This window comes from Alosa pseudoharengus, unplaced genomic scaffold (assembly GCF_046254945.1).
Source record: "Alosa pseudoharengus isolate Yale_2024_CS ecotype anadromous, Long Island Sound unplaced genomic scaffold, YU_APseudo_1.1 YU_APseudo_1.1_scf_20, whole genome shotgun sequence".
Taxonomy (NCBI): Eukaryota; Metazoa; Chordata; class Actinopteri; order Clupeiformes; family Clupeidae; genus Alosa; species Alosa pseudoharengus.
This window is the reverse complement of record NW_027468664.1, coordinates 16501010-16515647: the sequence shown is the minus strand read 5'-3', so window position 1 is coordinate 16515647 and position 14638 is coordinate 16501010. Positions and strand designations below refer to the sequence as shown.

General features: G+C 42.8%; 1 protein-coding gene across 3 annotated transcripts in view; it reads right to left on the bottom strand.

The window, feature by feature from the left end:
- The window catches only part of eps8a (EGFR pathway substrate 8a, signaling adaptor), a 61121-nt gene extending 54320 nt beyond the window's left edge, over positions 1–6801 (bottom strand). For all 3 annotated transcript variants that reach the window (XM_076296709.1, XM_076296707.1, XM_076296708.1), the window contains exon 1: positions 6585–6801. The gene's annotated coding sequence lies outside the window, so the exon portion shown is untranslated. The remainder of the gene's footprint in view (positions 1–6584) is intronic.
- Positions 6802–14638: the final 7837 nt, after the last annotated feature.

Below are 14638 nucleotides of genomic sequence, written 5' to 3'. Positions count from 1 at the left end.
AATCTGTAAAGTCTATAAAAATGTATTTTTATGTTGTATTTGGCTGCTGTGCTTGACTGAAATGTAGACTATTCTTTTTTCATTTCAATACAGTATATGAAACAAACCTCAGTTTAGATAATCATATTCACACATTTTGTTGCCTAATTGACAACCATGACCATGATAATTGATAATATAAAATGAATGTGCACCTTGAGCAAATAATAAAAAATCTTTCAGAATGCTTTCCATTCTTGAACTGCATCGAATTGCATCGCATCGAATCGTACTGAATTGTTTTTTATAAACATGTATCTTTTCTGGTATCGAATCGTGCCCATGTATCTAGATGCGAATCGTATCGTCTTTTACATGAGAGATTCACACCCCTAATTTATTTGTTGCTTTTATTTTTCCTTCCAACTTGCTGAGGCCCCCCTGGCACCCCCTCGCGGCCCCCCAGGGGGCCCCGGCCCCCACTTTGAAAACCACTGCCTTATCATACCTGTTCATTCTTACTCGTCGCTCGACTTATCGTGACTAAATTCAAGATGGCTGCAAACGCTAAACTTCGTGAAGATACTGTCTGTATAAATCGTCTTGTAAGTAAACTACCAGTGCTTTTTTAAAGTTCTCAATGTCTCGTTTTAAATGTCAGGGCCCTCGGAAGTCTACCAATGAAGTGTGGAGATACATTGAGCCTCGTAAATGGTGTAAAACAGTGATTTATTTGCATGGCTAGCCCGATGCCGAAGCACCACCAAAAAAAGCTGTTGGTAGCATCGGCTAACTAGCGCCAGATTTTGGAGTGCAGGGGACAAGCCGAGGTGGGCTATGAGACATACGTTCACACTCGGTATCATGTTTCAACACACTTTAGGTCAATATCACACCGGAATTCTCCTTTAAAGACAAAAAGATAATTCGATAATGCATTAACAATGAATGTCAACATTCTTCTCACCACTGATAATGTGATTTGGACTTGAGACTGTATTTTGCCAGTGTTTCGTTTTCTTTCATTTTGGACACCATATACATTGAGTGAGAGAACACCCTGATTCGTCATACTATATATACATATTTGGTATTGTTGGATTCAGAACAACCCTACCTTTCCCATAAGCCATCATATGTGTTTCTATGATAATCCCTGGTAAAGCAGCTACAAAGTAAATAAAAACATTCTGCATAGATATTCATTTTTTGTAGGCCTATGTCCGCTTATTTTAGGTGTATGTTTACATGTCTCTATTCATTCTATACATCAAGATATTCACGTCCAGTCTTTTCTAGTAGGTAAAGCAACTTCCTGACTATAAACATGCCAAGTTTCAAAGTTCTCAGAGCTTGTGTGATTGATCTGCACTAATTTATATGCCTTAACTCCAATACAGACAGGCTATATTTTAGTCCTTTTTTGGTTTTGGGGTGTATAAAAATATCTGTTAATTTAATAATCTTAATAATAATAATAAAGCTAGTTAGTAGAAGCACGAAACAGCAATGCGATATAGCGTAGAGGAGAAGGTACTTGAATTTTGCAACAAATGATTCTAAACCTCCCCAGATCACGTCAGATTTTCTTGCACTGCTGTTAATGCACACAATGGACACAAAACACAAAAGTCTCTTCTACGGGGCTATTTATTTCATTCACGATTAGAGTTTTTGTTGTTGTTGTTGTTGACGGCCCATAGATCCGGGGCTATAGGCCCGAATGCCCAGGTCTAACGACGCGCCTGTCAATGACACTGATTGGGAAAAGAAATGATGGTAATGATGATGGTGGTGGTGATGGTGTGTGTGTGTGTGTGGGGGGGGGGGGGGGGGGGGGCTTGTTTGAATGATAAATTCTGTTTCAAGAGAGCTGTTCAATATGGGCCTGAAAGGAGAAATCTGGCGAGTTTTCACATAGATTCTCGCAGCCAGGCAACTACAGTGCTACACTCTGGGGGTATGTCCATGAGCTCCCATTTACATACCCACAAAGCATAATACTGTAGCTGCCTGGCAGCATTAGCTGCTGGCTGTAGCAACTCGAGCTAGGTAAAAACGATTGTTTTCGAGTTATTTTTGTACCAACAATACTCGGTGACCTTGAGAAACGAAGATCTATGTGAAAAACTCGCCGGATTTCTCATTTAATCTAAGTAAATACAGTAAAGACACAATAGTGGAGGAGAACAATCCAGTTCACATCAAGTTCATTAAGCAAATTCCTACTTTCAGACAAATTGGCACATTGTAAATGGTTAAAATTACACAATTGAACTATTAAGTATAGTATAGTATAAGTATATATACTCTTTTGATCCCGTGAGGGAAATTTGGTCTCTGCATTTATCCCAATCCGTGAATTAGTGAAACACACTCAGCACACAGTGAACACACAGTGAGGTGAAGCACACACTAATCCCGGAGCAGTGAGCTGCCTGCACCAACAGCGGCGCTCGGGGAGCAGTGAGGGGTTAGGTGCCTTGCTCAAGGGCACTTCAGCCGTGCCTACTGGTCGGGGTTCGAACCGGCAACCCTCCGGTTACAGGTCCGAAGTGCTAACCAGTAGGCCAGGGCTTTTCTTTTCCCACTCTTTTTCACTCACGGCTTTTCTTTTCCACGGGATTTCTTTTCCCAATCAGTGTCATTGACATTGAGCTCCCTTCTGTTTATGTGGTAATTAACTATACAACTCAAAATGATGTAACCTATGTACTTCATGGAAATCCAAATCTCCAATTCAATTAGTCACTTGTTCCAGACGTTCACAGACTTTTCAAGCATAATTTGGCGTCTTCGTGGTGTTTACACCAGAGAACAGTAACAGATGGACATCCGTCATTCTCCATCATCTCTGTCTAACCACAGCGCTGACACTGAGCCCTCTGCTCTGATGTAAGTAGACCCCAGTCAATCTCCTCCACAGCCACCATGATCTTCTTAGAGATCCACTTGCAATCCGAGGCCTCAAGGCATTCCTTGTGGGAATTCTATCGTGTACATATATCCAGACTGACAGTTTGTGTTATATTATAACAGTGTAAGGCACGGGCTTCCCCATGTATGTGTGTGTATGTGTGTGTGTGTGTGTGTGTGTGTGTGTGTGTGTGTGTGTGTGTGTTTAAATAAACGGAGACCGACATTTCATTGGCCTAGAATACATCACAGGCAAGTCTACAATGGATACAAAGTTTGTCATGCCATCAACAAAATCCCTGACAAAAACACAGCATCACACATTGATGTAAAACATTTTCCAATAATGAAACTTCCATAGAACAGTACAATAACTATCAAAGCACATACCTTTACGAACAGTCTTTCCCTAACATGTGTTCACTTCATGTAGTATTCTCCATTCACGCGGAACTGGAATTTAGCGATCCACTCTTCAACTGCTTCATCACTTTCACCACCTCATCCTCACTCCTCCCCAACAGCCTTGCGTAATGTTTATTCCCCCCACTCTCCTCTTGTCCTCATGAAGACACCAAAGCCTCTTTCTCTTCTCTGGGAGCAATGAGCATGCTTAGCCGGAACTCAGCTTTCAGACCTCTCGCTCTCTCCCTCACCATCTGTTCCCCTTTGGTAAACTCCCGATTAGGGCCCTCGCCCCCCAGTTAATACCCCCCGGATTCTCAGCTCCTCGGGTAATTGTGCTCATGATACTCCCATACTGAACTAGTGTTTTACTTGATTCCGTTATATAAATAAATAAATAAATAGCAAAAACTGGACAGTATCCTTTTTTTTCTTTTTTTAATCTGTATAGGGTCTCCATATCAGCTGATGCTTGTGTTTAATTCTATCACCATCCCATCACTAAATTCAGTGCTTTTTGGGGAAACTCACCAGCCTTGGAAAAACCAAGCCAATCCATAACTACACAGGAAACTTTCATAGACACGGGCCTCCCTGCCAACCAATTACTTTGCATGTGCATAGCACAGTGATGGGGGTGTTATGGTAGCCACGCCTGAAGGAAGCAGACAAGAGCCACTAGCACCAATTATAGCAGATTTACATGTTGAAAATGCCAGTGTCAAGAACTGCCAGCTGACAGGGATCGCCTGACACACATGCGTCGCTGGCAAACACAAGGTTTTATTCAAACAACCGGCTATAAAATTCACATAATCACACTGATAAACAATCCACGATGGAAAACGCACTGGCCTTCTGAAAGCATGAGGGGTTCGTTTGTGTGAGATTTGCTTTTCTGGCCAACGGAGAGAACAACAAGGCTTGAGAACATCCAAAAATACTGCAGAATGCTGGGACTTTGGCCAAAATGAAGTTTCACATGGACTCTCGCTGTCCCAGATGACCAGCCGCTTCAGCTGCAGCTGTAAGTTAGGGCAGAACTCTGCAGTGTCTGAATGTGCGGTGTCCAACTAACACTACTTAACGAACTCTCAGCTCTGCAAGGCCATGGTTAGATAAGGTTACAAAGCTCATCTCCAGATCAAAGGTCCCCTCTTCTCTTCTCCACAGTGATATTCCTTTTCGGAAGACAAAGGTGTTTTCTGGAGCAAAGGATTATCATCACATCTGAGTGTTAATAATAACTAAGTAATGTGAGCCTTATTCATTTCACCAATCCAGTATACAGCACTGTGGCTGCAAGGTTGAACTACACAGAGTGAAAATCACAAGTGTCATGTTTTCGATAGGGCAAGAAGAGGAGTTGGAGGTAAAGAGGAATAATGGTTGTGTAACCTGGCTCTTGATTTAACCCCATACCAGAGGGACCTACATAACACCAATTACTGAGCAAGATCACCAGAGACATAAGGCTTTCCAGTGAGCTTTCTTATCCTTTTTAAAATGATTAACCATTTCCTTTGTCCTGCATTAAGACATTGCAGGCACAATGCATCCAGTAAAGCACGGAAATCTCTATTTTGATGAAGGTTACATAGAAAGTGACAAGGGTTGGGTGGGTGAGGGTGGGTTAAAGCACTGCTTGATACATCATACATTAAGACTTATCTGAATTTTATTTTCGGAGGTACAGTAGGCTATATGTGCTCTAATAACACCTTAGGTCTACATTAATAAAGATGCAAAATGTGATCTCTAAAGGGAGACTAAACTATGTTGTTGTGTTCTTGTGTACTAGCAATACTGGAAACTGTTTAGAGGTAGTTTCCTTTGGTGAGAAAATACCACCATGGCACTGCACTTGTTGGAAAGATTAGAATAATCCACATTGGAGCGTTCCCTCAACAGGTCCAGTTTAGGGTATGTGGGTTTCTTTTTCCCACTTTCAAAAAGGGAAAAGGGCTGTCCCTCCATAAACAGGCTCAAAGTTAAAGAAACCATTGAATGCCATCACAGGCTTCTCAGACAGAGGGCATGCCGAGTATTTGGAGACTTGCATAACATTCCAAAAGTCACACTCTCTTCCCAGGCCCTTGTGCCAGGCACTTCAAGGGAGCAAGAGGGGCAAAACAAAAGCTGAGATATGTGAGTGAGTACAGGCAAACCAAACACAGGCAGCTGCTCTGTAGTCAGCGAAGTGGATGGGGTAACAAGTAGAAGCTGAGAATTCCAAATGACTGCCGTGTAGGCAGTATATCAGCAACTCATTTCCCATTCAACTTTCATGGAACGCACCCTTAAGAGGCGGACTGACATTTTGAGGTGAGGATGTTTGCGTAGGCTCGCCTTGAGAACTCATGGCAGCTGTCGCATTTTATATGTCCTTAGGATATGTTGCGTTAGTGATAACACGCGCCTTGATAACCACAAGACCCTTCCTATAACCCCGGCTACATAAACAGCGCACACCCCTCTCCAGACAAGCGTTTTCCGAGAGACAAAGCACTGCTGCATTATCGTTCTTCGCGGACCCAGATATGATAGATATATGTTGCTTTTCTCACGTCTGTCCCTAGAAAATAACGATTGTTAAGTCTTTAGATGAGCCAAGGAAAGATTGGTCACGTTGAACAGAAAAAAAAAATCACTGAACAAAAATCACTCTGGACCACACTGAGACATTTACTTACACTGTAATGTGGAACCTAATCCACTCATTGTTTCCTAATAACCTGTAAATGCATTTGATCCCTAACCTGCTTTGAATTTATTGCAACCACCTTGACATGCACCTAAAATTTACCGCGTGGTTCCAACCCAAAGCTTACTATGGTTACCGAATTAGTCAGCGTGCACTGTGCAGGTGTGCTTGAACATGCCTTCATTCACCTATCAAATTGCTCATAAGGTGCGGTCGGTTACTTACTCTAGTATCCTTGACAATGTCGGTACAACAATCATAATAGTAGGCTACAGTCCAGATCGTAAACACAATGTTACGTTTCGTTAGGATATAGCCTATTTACATCATCTTACATTGCCAGGAACTGAGGGACAGTTATCTTATAGTAACCTAGGTAGCTAAGTATATGGCAACTTAATGTTAAAGGGGGAAAATTATATAGCCAAAACTTATGTGTTAATAGAGTGAATTCGTGGCGCAAAGAATGCGCTTCATGACACACTTGTTAGGAGTTTGAGTCGAGAACAATGTCACCTTTGAGTAAGGAACAAATAAAATATAACTCTACACAGCTATCAAAGGAAACCATTTGCCTTACCTGCTTTGGGAAGATGCAGCTTCTCCACTATCCAGTGTTACCGCATGGCACAAACAAAATGTATTTGACAGAAATGAACTAAGGGATGGCCTGGAAGTCTTGCTGCGGTCACCTTAGACGTCCAAACCGTTTTCTTCCGCCGCTTACATCGACTTGATGTGAGAAGTTAGACACACAAACAGGCAACTTGCCTCACAGAGTAACGCGACGTAGTCCAACCGAGGACTCTTTGGTGGACGAGGATACTGTTACTATGTGTGTGTTTTTTTTCACTGAAGGTCCGCCTCACCTCTGCATGACAGCAAAGCCATAACGCCCTCTACCGCAACGACCGAGCATGGGCACGAGCGTAATTTCTTTACGTTAAAATGTAAGCCAAGTTTATTTCAAGATGACAGAAGATTTTCATTCTAGACACCATGACAGCTTTAGTTAGAGTCATTTCTTGTCATCAAGCCAAAATTACAGGTAAAATTAGCAAATAACTTGTTTATTTTCACCAGTTAGGTGTTTTTTCAGCACTTTTATAAAGTACGTTCTTGCATATGTAAATGTTCAGGTTTCTCGGCCTAGTATAGCCTACTTGCATGAAATTTGGTCTCTGTCTCTGCATTTATCCTATCCGTGAATTAGTGATCACACAGAGCACACAGTGAACACACAGTGAGGTGAAGCACACACTAACCCGGAGCAGTGAGCTCAGCTGCCTTGCTACAGAGGCGCTCGGGGAGCAGTGAGGGGTTAGGTGCTTTGCTCAAGGGCACTTCTGCCGTTCCCACTGTTCGGGGATCCCTTCGGTTCCAAGCCCGAAGCCCTAACCAGGCCACGACTTTAAAGCATAAAAGGGCAATCGTTTTAAAAGGCAATAGTTTTTATCCTACAGGCCTTAGGCTGCCTGTGACTTTAGCAACCTTGGCTGTGTTCCTGATATCAAAATCTGCCTCCTTCACGTCATGGACGGATTAGATATAGATAGATAGATAGATAGATAGATAGGGGCCTACTTTATTGATCCCCAGGGGTCTCAGTAGCATACAGACAACACACACACATTCACTAACAGCAGGAAAAGTAATTAAAAGTATATAATATAAAAACACAACTAAGCAATAAGGACAGTAGAAGATAAAGAATATACTAAATATACTAAGATACAAATTATACTAACACTTAATCTAAATCAATTCTAAAAACAGTATCCACATAGTGGTGATTAATCAATCAAGAGGCGCTTGCAATGACTGAGGCAGGGACTGAGCCTGTGATTCTTTGTGCATATAAGGTAAGGTAAGGTGCTCTGTGTGAGTGAGTGTCATGGTGATAGTGCAATGGTGATAGTGGTCATGGTGATAGTGCAAATGAGTAAGTCCAACAGTGCAAGAATAAAGTCTATATATCTATATGTCTATATATATATAACTATTTTAAGAAAAGGTATAAGTGTGGCCACAGTTCGGCTGTGGTATGGAGGGAGGGGTTATGCATATGTGCTAATGTGCTAATATAGCAAGCAAACAGTGAGGCAGAAAAACAGTGGTAAAAAGTGGCTAGTGGACAGACAGTATCCAAACATGGAGGGGATTATGAACTTTCGGGCCAAGATGTATTAAGGTATAAAGGTGTTTGGGGGTCCTCCCCCAGAAAGTGTTTCATTTGTTTGATGTGATTTCCTGTATTCTGGTGCATTTTGGGGATGGCCAATACTTTAATTCAATCCGATTCATAGCCTACATCCTGATATTGAGGCAATGAGTCCATGCAAAGGCTTGGGCCCAAGGGCCCCCTGATCTCTTGGGCCCCTGGGCCCGGTAGGCCCGTGCAGTAATCCATCCCTGCTTCACGGGACTTTGCAAACAAATGGATTGCCTACCCTTTTGTGATATTATTAAAGAGGTAACATTAGTAGTGTGTGTGTGTGTGTGTGTGTGTGTGTGTGTGTGTGTGGTTATGTCTGTCTGTCTGTCTCTGTTTTTGAGAGGTAAACTATTTAATATACAACCTGGAGAAATACACAATATCATACATATACTGTACACATAGACATAAGTGGGAAAGGCTTCTTAGGAAACAAAAATTCAACTTAAACTTGAATACATTAATTCTTAAGAATTTAAGAATACAAATTTGCATTTTATATGACCAATAGTCTACATAAGTTAAACATATTAATCTCCCTTATATCGAGTTGTTGTGTCTTCATGTCTAGTTATCACTAGATGGCATCCTGGCGCTGAAAAGGAAGTGAAAAAGGGGTGATTAGCTCCTAAACAGAGGTTCATTGTGTGTGTGGGTCACAAAATGATTTAGAAACCATGGTGGGTGGGTGGGGGGTGAATCCAGCAGTTTGAGTTGCTTAATACCTACTGATATGCAATGGCTAATCTGCTGCACCAAGCACTTTCTCATAATGCAATCTCAATCATTATTTTGTAATTTTTATCTCACTGTCTGATTAGCCTGAGATATCTCCAGACACAATGGATATTGACACTTTGACATGCAATGGACATGTAGTTTCTCTGATCGTCTCAATAAACATGTAGTTTCTCAAATCGTCTCGGTTCTTTACGAACACTTGGGAACATCATTGCTAAACTTAGAAGTTGGCACATCATGGTTCTAAGTTATCCCTTACAAAAATTAACCATGATTGTTTTTTTCGGGGGTAACCACGATAACCATGGTTTATCATTACAGTTGATAAACCGCATCATACCCTGTGTAAGGATCAAATTCACAACCTTTAGATTATGACAGTGACAGAGTACCTATACAAGGCTTCAGCTACAGATGTCAGTGAGGAGAGCTCATTTTCAACTTAACAGTGTTTCATCTTTGGTTTTGAAGTCAACTCAATATCATGTGGGCTGAACTTAACTATTCATGGGTTTCATCAGGTCCCTTATCGTATTAATCAAGCACCATGCAGCCTGCATTGATAATCAAGGTGCTTGATTTTATACACCTGTGGAAAGGGACCTGATGAAACCCATGAATTGTAAATTATGGTCCTAACTACAGCAGTTAAGGATTGTGAGTAAGTGTTACTTTCTTGTCTGGTCATTTTTCCCTCATTACTCTTCATTGTGGCTTTTTGGGATGTGTACTGTATGTCATAGAGCAACTAATGAGCAAAATATAACTGTAAGGGATTTTCAGAGTTTTATCAAGATTACCACTAAGTTGAAGACCATTATTCAAATATATGGACATTTTAGAAAGCAGACATACTTCTTCTTGGGTGAAATGCAAAATTGACTACTTTCCCAAACACACATACACACATACACACACACACACACTGGCAGACACCCCCTTGGCGGTGTCACAAAGTTGGGCACTCAACTTTCTCAACGGACTCAACGGACTCTTGATCATTGCTATTCTACCATCAAAGAGGCATATCGCGCTTGTGCACGCGTGCCACTAGGCAATGGCGATCATGCTGTGATTAAACTCATCCCCACATACCGGTCTCAACTCAAAAAACAAAAACCGATCAAGAGGTCTGTACAGAAATGGACACCCGCGGCCGGCAACTGAAACACTACAAGCATGCTTTGACATTACAGACTGGGAAACTATTAAATTGGCATGCAATAACTTTGATGAGTATGCAGACACATGCTCGTCCTACATCTACTTCTGTGAGGAACTCTGCATTCCCAGACAATCTATTGTCATCTATGGGAATAGTAAGCCATGGTTCAATAAGGAATTAAGGCTACGGAGGAGTGAAAAGGAGGCGGCCCACAGGAGCGGAGACAAGGCTGCCTACACCAGGGCCAAATACGCACTCAGCAAAGCCATGCTAAGGGGCTGTATAAGGCCAGGATTGAACAACAGGTCGGGGATAAGAACACCAGAGCTGTCTGGAAGGGCCTACAATCTGCCACGGGCTACAAAAAGCCCACCCCCACCAGCCTCCACCGACCCAAATCTACCAGACAAGTTCGATGTGTTTTGCACTAGGTTCAAAGCCCCACGTGGGTCCTCCCACTCCACCCCCCCTGCCACCTCCTCACCTGCTCCACTGGTCATCTCGGAGCATGAGGTTCGGAGGCTCTTCAAAGGTCAGAACATCAGGAAAGCGCGGGGACCAGACATGGTGTCCCCTGCTACCCTCAAGCACTGTGCCAGCGAGCTGACCCCAGTGTTTACGGACATTTTTAATCAGTCATTAGAACTATGCCAAGTACCTGCCTGCTTCAAATCTGCTGTCATCATTCCGGTGCCAAAAAAGTCCAAGCCCACCTGCTTGAATGACTACAGACCGGTCGCCCTCACCTCTGTAGTCATGAAAGCATTTGAACGCTTGGTCCTCTCTTATCTCAAAGCATCCACCGACCACCTCATGGACCCCCTTCAATTTGCATACAGACCCAACCGCTCAGTTGACGATGCAATCAACATTGCACTTCACTTCATTATACAACACCTAGACAGTCGGAATACCTACGCAAGACTCCTGTCTGTGGATTACAGCTCTGCCTTTAACACCATCATCCCTGACCTCCTCCACAGCAAACTGACCCATCTGAACATTCATCCCCTCCTCTGCTCATGGATTACATATGTCAGGCTGGGCCCACATCTCTCACAGCCCCGCACAGTTAACACCGGTGTCCCCCCTGCTCTTCTCCCTGTACACCAATGACTGAACCTCTGGAGATCCTTTTGTCAAAACCATCAAATATGCGGACGACACCACCATAATAGGCCCATAAAACGATGAGTCAGCCTACCGCAGAGAGGTCAGTCTCCTGGAGTCCTGGTGTGCAGTCAGTAATCTGGAGCTGAACATCAACAAAACAGTGGAGATGATAGTGGACTTCCGCAAAAAGCCCCCGACTCATCCTCCTCTGGTCATTAACAACTCATCTGTTACTGTTACAGGCTACAGTTGTCCGGGCAGCAGAGCTCATCATCGGCTGCCCCCTGCCCCCCATCATGGACCTGTACAACTCCAGGTCCATTAACAGATCTGTGAAGATTGTGGCCGACCCCTCTCATCCTGCCAATAGTCTGTTTAATCTTCTCCCCTCTGGAAAGCGGTACAGGGCTTTTCTGCCCAAAACATCACGCCACCGCCACAGTTTTCCCCCCGAGGCAATAGCCCTCCTAAATAACTCTTAAACTTGGACTTCATTGCACTTTATTTTTATTTAACACAGCACTATTTACATTCCTATAAATGTATTGCTCATAATGGTCTTGTCTGTCCTTGTATTGTGTCTTTATTCTGTTGCACTTTGTGTTGCCTGCATGGAGAAGACCAAATCAAATTCCTAGTATCTCTGTATACATGGCGAAATAAAGTTGAATTGAATTGAATTGAATCAATGCTTACTTGCATTATGTGTCTGCAGGGGCGCTGCTGGACAATTTGGGCCCTCCAATTATATAGAGTAGGCCTATTATTGGGAGGGGGAGGGCTTTCTGGGGGCCATCTCCCTAATAATATATAGCGTTATTGGGGAGAGGCCGCTCTGGGCTCAGACGTGCGACCAAGAAGTTCATAGTAATGCGAGAGTTCATAGTCAAGTTATGATATATTCATGGTCAAACTGTAAAGGCAATGATAGAACTATAAAACATTTAAGTTGAACTGTAAATTCCACTGTTTTACTGTGAAATTGTACAGTTAATTTTTTCTTGGGCGAGTTTGGTTCCAAAATGCTATAAATCCATTTTTGAAAACAGTAGGCCTATAAGTCATGTTAATTGTGTATTTCAGGTAATATCAATCAAATTGCAGTTAAAATAAAATAACAATAACCAACAACTACATTTCCACTGAAATTACTTAGAAAACAAAATTAAAACAAATGATTTGTGAAAATGTATTAAAATGGAGGATAGGCTATAGAAATGTATGGGGTTAGTTCTTAACACAAACATGGCAGTCGTCTACGCCATTCCGTCGCCAAAAGTTGACATGTGAATACATTGTGCCAATCATGTGGTATGTTTTGAATACATCGTGCCAATCATGTGTTGTGATCTCGCAGCTGGAGCGAGGTTGGTGTGTCGTGATATGTGAAGCATTGTGCACGCACAGTTGTACCTGAAATAGATGCCCAAAAAGTGCCTAAAAAGCGTTGCAATATGGCCTCTGAATGGAGGGACTTGCCTAAAAGGACTTTTCTATAGCGTTTTGGAACCAAACTCTTTATTTTCATCTGTTTGGTTCTCTTATCTTCAGCATGCATTGTCTTTTCTCTTCTTTGGAACCGCTATGCTATGCAACTTTGCATGTTTTGAAGAGTTGGATATTTGTGTGTGGGAGATAAGGAATTAGACATATGTGGCTTGTCAGTTCACAACCTCAAAAACAAACAATACAAATTTCAATTATCCCTAAACCTTATGACTATAGTTCTGATAAAATTGGTCTCAAACATTTTGGTCCTACATTAAGGTCTGGCATCCACATCCAAGATGGTGATGAGTCTGCATACAGGCAGGAGGTGGAACAGCTGGTCCAGTGGTGCAGTCAGAACCACCTGGAGCTTAACCCCAAGAAGACTGGAGATGACAGTGGACTTTAGGAGAAGTCTCCCCCCCCCCTTCGCCATTCTGAATGACAGTGTCCAATGTGGATTCCTTTAGGTTCCTGGGATCAACCATTTCACAGGACCTAAAATGGTCTCTCCAGATCAACACTATCCAGAAAAAGGCCCAGCAGAGGTTATACTTCCTGAGACAGCTAAAGAAGTTTAATCTTCCTAAGGAGCTGCTGATCACTTTCTACTCAGCCATCATTCAGTCTGTCATCTGCACCTCCATCACTGTCTGGTTTGGGTCTGCCACCAAACGGGACAGGGCCAGGCTGCAACGGACAATTAGGGCTGCAGAGAGGATCATTGGAGCTGACCTTCCCTCCATCCAGGACCTGTACCGGTCCAGGGTCAGGAAAAGGGCAGCTAAAATCTCTACACACCCCTCACATCCTGGTCACAAACTGTTCAATCTCCTTCCCTCTGGCAGACGATACAGGGCGCTGTTTGCCAAAACCAGCCGACACAAAGACAGCTTCTTCCCCCAAGCAGTCACTCTGTTGAACACTCAGTAACAGCCCCCACCCTCATACTGAACAAGTCAACACTGTTCTGCTCATCTACCTCATGTGTACTTCAACCTTACAGTTACAATAGTATTATTAATACATGATCATTGCACTCAACTGCCTTGCACTATATTTATTTTTAATCATAAACCTCAGTCTATACTGATATTGCACTATCCCCACCCTTTCAACTGTATATTGCATCTTGCTTGTGTCTGTTGAGGGGTCCACGACCATGGCACCCTTGACATAATCTGAGTACCCAGAAGTTCGCATCATGCAGGGACAACAAGGAAGCGATCATCCTCAGCTGCACACTACACACCAATAAAGCTGATTCTGATTTTGGAAAACTTGTGCGCTGGAGAGGAAGGATTGTTTGCGATGACATCCAACCTGAATTTCTGCATACCAAGGCTACCCAAAAATGTAGCATGTCAATGGTGATGGTCTTAATTTCAGAATATAACTGTTTCAGATAAGATGAAAACTACTAGCCTAGAAATCTAGACGCACCCCTAGCGGCTGCCAGGGCTAGTCTAGCAACTCTCCGTTGGCTTGTGAGCTCCAGAAATCGAAACTTAATCAGGACATTGAAATCGTGTATAGAGTCGTTTGGTGGGCTTAACATAATTATTGATGGCAGAGTTGCAACGGTTTGGCTTGAATTCCCTGCTACTTGAAAACAAATATCCTATTGCGTCCTATTTCGTGCAGAGGGAATTTGAAAGACAACTGATTATCCCGCCTCTCGGACTAAGCACTGCGAACGGTGAGTGCCCAGACCCTACATTTTAATGCGGGTCTGGCTCGCCAGGCTAGAGAACTACATCCTGAAGGAAATTTGGCTGTCACAATAGTAGCCTACCACCCTTTGCATGTGGGCTGCACACATAAAAGTAAAAATAAGATAAAAAGATAAGTCACATCAGTCACCAGCCACATCCCTGCAGCAAAGAGAAGAGTTATGGGCCTAGGGCCTATA